Genomic DNA, 5,785 nt, shown 5'->3' on the forward strand with positions numbered 1-5,785 from the left:
TATTATATATTGTATATTAACTTCAAATCTTCGATTGACCTTTAAACAACACTAGCGAGAACATGGAGTCACAAGAACAACTAAAGGATATTTCTTATGCACAGCCATGCCAGTTGATTCCACAATGTCCGGTGCTTTTGGTCTATCAAGCAACTCAAAGTTAAAGCTCAAAACAAATTTGCCAATGCATGCAAGTTCGCTAACAGCGAGGGTGAATTGGGATCCTGGGCATCCCCTTCGCCCTGAACGAAACGGAATAAACTCAAAATTAAATCCTTTAAAATCAACGTTCGTCTGGAAAACATCTCAGGCTGGAAATGTTCAGGATTTTCCCTCATTGAGGGGTCTCTTCATAGCGCCCAAGCATTAATAAAAACTTGCACTACTAGAGGTTTATCCCTCCGATACTCAGTAGGAAATGTGTTATAAAATATGATTTTCTCACCTCATTTCCACCGAATCAGCTCATTGGGAAAACACAAGCTGGGACACAAGTTCCCGTTGAAATGTTGGGTAACTTCCTAAGTTTTTTGTGTGAAAATACTACTATTTAGAGTTTTTCCACCAACATTCAGTGGGAATAGTCATTGGACATTTTTCAGTGGATAATTTTAGTGGGAAATAGTGATTTTTTAGTAGTATTGTGTTCTTGTGTCTGTATCATATCCCATCACTCTGATATCTTAAATTGATTCACTAGGAATTACCGGAACCAGTGAATATGCCCGCAATTCGCGCGGTTATGAATATTTTTCTTACAAATATAAAAAATTAAATATAAAAAAAATGTGTTGTAGATATATAAAATGAAGTTATTTTTGTTTATATCAAAGAAATATAATTTTACAATATAAATGCACAAAAAATACAACTACCATGCTAATAAGCTAATAACAGTAGATTTTGTGAAAAGAAAAAAGGATGAAAAAAGGGAAAACGAAGAGGGCTAAGAATATAACACGTGTTGACCTCTCTCAATTCTGAAATACACAAACGACCCAATATATAACCTGCCATCAACAAAACGAAAAGAAAAAAAAAACAATACAAAATAATTTTACTCTCAGTAATAACTAAGAAGTAAATCCATTACTTAAATACCTGTCAAAATTTCCTGAAAACCTCTTGACTCATTCGATTTGTCATATTATGCCTTATGAACTTATGCACGATACCTGCATATTCATCATTATGATTCATTATACCACCTATATATAAATATTTTTCAACAAAACTTCAGATGTGACATCAAATTCTAGATATATTAGTCTCTTCTAATCATTGTTTTAAAAGGCAGTGTCAGGACTCGCCCCGGGGCTCGCCTCGGGGCAGGGCAGTGGCAAAACGCCCTGGGGCTAACGTGCGGGGCTTAGTTCCTATGAGGCTTACGCCCTAAGCGCCCAACCGTACGCCCTAAACACGCCTAACGACCAACGCCCAGGGCTCGCCTAACAGTTCTTACACAAATTATATTTTAAATTCCTTAATTAAAATCATTCACCCTCATAATTGTTTAACAAAATAATGATACTTAATAGTTTTTCATCTATAGAAATAGAAGATTGGGTGTAACTCATATAACAAGTCGTAGTATTGGATATTTACTATTTGACAACGTCGTGAGGGTGAATCACTTATTTTTTAAAAAAAAAAAAACACATAGCGGAATTGCACATTTTCACTTGTCATTGGTCATAAGTCCTATGTATCAGAATTATCATATAATTTTATTTTTTGTTCATGAAGAAGTTATGTTTTAATTGTAATATTGATAAATTTTATTGATTATTTGCTTATACGGAGATAAAATGAATAGTATGATAGTAATAGTGTTTTAAGAAACTGTGTTTTTTTCGGTGTTTGAAAGTTAAAATGTTAGAATTGTTTTGCATTTCATAATAGCTTTTATTTTATTGTATTGTTTATACTTGTAAAATTATGTTATATATAATTACAAGTTATAAGCGGTGTATAATGGGCTTTGATAATTTTTTGTGAGGATCAAGCGCACGCGCGCTCACACACACACACACACACACACACACACACACACACACACACACACACACACACACATATATATATATATATATATATATATATATATATATATATATATATATATAGATATTTCATTTATTTACAATTTTCTTTTATTTTTTATGTAATTTTACCTATTTAAAAATATTTATTGTAATTATATTATTTTAAGAAATACTAAAAATTAAATACCCATGGGGCTTACGCCCCGTGCCTCGAGGCGTATGTAAAACGCCCCGCCTTACGCCCCCGCCTTTTAAAACACTGCTTCTAATCAACAATAATTTAAAAAAGACAATTGCATCAGAGCATAGAGCGTTGTATATAAGCAAAAAATAGACCTTTAGGGAAAAATCTGTAGAAACGGAGAGCTTAAAAATAAATAATTATGTGAAGAATAATTTATATCTTTACATATACTAATCTAGGAAGGCAAATAGGTGTAATATATATTACCTTTCCTGCGCAAAATGTGAGCAAAGGGATTTTTCAACTCTTAAAAAAAAAGTTTGGACAAAAGGGGTTTGAATAGTCCCTTAGCAGCCGGTTCATTGGCTTCTATTTAAGGAGATTATTCTGTTACTTTAATTGTACGAACCTAGAATTTAAGAAGATTCTTTATTATTTTGTAACTGTGCCATCTTAATCGTGGAAGCTGTTAAAATCTTCCTTTTGCAAGGAAGAAATAATTAAACATAATTTAATAGGCAAATGAGAAAAAAGATAATTCAGCCTTATAAAGGTGGCCACATCACATTTTTAATGCCTATCTTTATACATAGATATAGATTTTTTTTCTTTAACATTCAAATAATCATTTTCCCTCTAATTTTCATCATTTATAACTATTAAACTTCATAAATATTTAACTAGGTGAAATTATTTAAATCCCCCAAATTAAGGAAATGCACAGCCACAAATCTTGGTTCAAATGGACGTGGATTGTTTCTCTTTTCCTTATTCCTTTTCGATTTTTACCACCCGATTTTCTAGCTTCACTCAAAATCTTATGGGAAATTCCCATAATTCTTCCTCTTCCTTTTATATTTTATATACCATCCCAATACATCCATAGTCATCCTATAAATTCAGTGTAAAAGAGTTCAGGAAAAACAGAAAAAGAAGAAGAGAAGGAGAATATAACTCCCATTAATACTTTTGTTATCCTTGTTGCACATTCTTTAGTACCAAAAACGAAAAAATGCCCATGAAATATTAAATACATCATGCTCCGCCATCCTATATCATTTTCAGCCTCATATTCATCCATGAACGTCGACACATTGAGCTGTGAAGGCGGGCTTCGGAGACACAGTGGCGAATCGTATCTTCTCCAGAGAATTGTTTTCATATCTCTTTGCTAATCCTTTGACGGCCAAACCCATAAGAAAAAGAGGTGAGAGTTGAAATGGAAGATGATGTGTGCTTAAAGTCGAATGCTACTAAAGTAGTATTTATAGGTTTGAGGCAAGTTGCAATTATATTTATGGGTTTAAGTAGGTAAAAGAACGTGGTTAAATAGGTATAGAGAGGAGAAATGTGTGTGCGCGGCTCATCAGGAGGGGAGAAATGCTTTGATAAAGAGAGGAACGTGGGTATAATTAGAATTATGAAGGAAAGAAATGCAAATAATAAGAAATACCATAAATGAGATTCGTTGAACTTTTTGCAAACTTTCTGGACATCAAATAGTGGGTAAAACATTAACATAACAATAGAGAAAAAAGATAAAGAAATAGTTCTGTAACTGATTTTGGTAGTTGAAGAGGCCAAAAACAGTAGTAAATACCATATGATTTCAGTTAATTTTAATTAATAAATCTTTAAAACGGTTATTTGACTTTACTGCTTTGTCTTAAAATCAGAAGTGATTATATTAAGCTAATAGATTATGTAGAAAGTTTTTTAAAAAAATCCAAAAAAAAGGAGGAAAAAGATAAATGTCAATGGAGGCCATAGAGAGGTACCACATAGGATTGCCGGTTAACTACATTTAACATTTTTCTAAACCTGATATTAAGGTGGAGATACTTTTAAATGCTACTTCTTTTTAATAAAATGTTAATTCTTTCGCATAAGTCTTATGTACAAAAAAAGGACTTGTTCTGAAATATCGAGTTAGAACCTAGTAAGAGTTGTGGTAGCTAAAATATCAAGCATTTAGCTGAGAATTGATTGACTTTTTGTAGTTTTGAATGAAACATCCCTGCTCGAGATTGCATCATAAGATCCATTTCCAGCATGATATCCTCAAGCAAACAACCTTCTTCTTGACCTTATAGTGAGAGAAAATTATTGCCATGCGACAAATCATAAGAGCATATGTTCACTTGTAGTAGTGCAGGCTTTAGACTCACCAGTCTGAAGTTCACTTTAGTAGCTAGTTTGGGGATTTTTATTTACCTATTACAAGGTCGTTAAATAGTTAGGCTTTAAACAGGGCAGTGCCCTTACATTTTGTTTTTTTTTGCGTGGATTGTCCTTCAAAGCCGCTGATCTTTAATTTTTGGCCCTCAAATTGCTAGTCTTTAATTTCTTCCCTTCACTTAAAAAAGTGGCCGAACATACCTCAAGGTTTTGAGTTTGAACCTTGCCCAATCACAAAAAAAAAAAAAAAAAAAAAAAAAATTGCAAGGCAAAACTTTCACGAAACCTCTGCCTTAAGACCTAACTTTTGCCCAAAATTAGGCCTATTCGGGCAAAGTTAGGCCTTAAGGCGGAACTCTGCCTTAAGGCCTAATTTTGGGCAAACCTCTGCCTTAAGGCCTAACTTTTGCCCGAATAGGCCTAATTTTAGGTAAAAGTTAGACCTTAAGGCAGAGGTTTACCTAAAGGCCTAATTTGGGGCAAAAGTTTGCCCAAGCTTTTGCCCGAATAGGCCTAATTTTGCTACAAAACTCTATCTTGCGATTTTTTTTTTACTGAACCGGAATTCGAACCTAGAACCTAGAGATATTAGGTAAAGACAAAAATTAAAGACCAGCAATTTGAGGGACAAAAATTAAAAACCATCCCCGAATAACAACAATCGTGCAAATTGCCCGTGCACTGAAAAGCGAATATTTGTGCTCTTACTCGTCCACATGTGTCCGAGCACAGGAAACTCTCTTTTTCTTAAAGCCCAATTTATAATAAAACGGGCTTAGATAAAGGGCCACTTAGTTTCAATTTCTAGTCCATTATTCGTCTGCCTCTGCCTCTGGCAAGAGAGAAATGCCAAGAAAGGAATTTGACTGATTAACCCGTTTCTGTTCGTCAAACTTTCCGAAATTGCTCATTTTGAAAATTACTTTTGTGAAAATAGTTCTTTAAATAAATGCTTTTCTAATGTAGTAGTTTGTGTTTGATCAATTCATTTGAGAGGTTTCTTTTTCCAGTATTTGATAAACAGACTTTGTTTGACCAATGATATTGAAAAAAATGTTTTTGAGTGTCACAGTGAAAGCTAAGGATAAGACTACAAAATGTTTCGGGAATGATTCATGCCCTCTGTTAATAGTTCGTTTCAAAACTATTCTGGCCGTCAGAAAATTGGCATATATTTGCCTTATTGACTCATGAAAAACGATCATTAATTGGACTGGTTAATCTCTAAACTAGTAGTATTTGCGTACAAGTGCTTGCCTCCATTTTTTTTTCTCTTTCTTCGTACATCCTATATTTTCCATCTGCTTTTGATACTGACTCAAATGGTTGGCACCAGATTAAAGTGAAAATGGAAAAAACATTGGAGTAGGGAGTAAAC

The sequence above is a fragment of the Lycium barbarum genome, chromosome 3 (genome assembly GCF_019175385.1).
Source record: "Lycium barbarum isolate Lr01 chromosome 3, ASM1917538v2, whole genome shotgun sequence".
NCBI lineage: Eukaryota > Viridiplantae > Streptophyta > Magnoliopsida > Solanales > Solanaceae > Lycium > Lycium barbarum.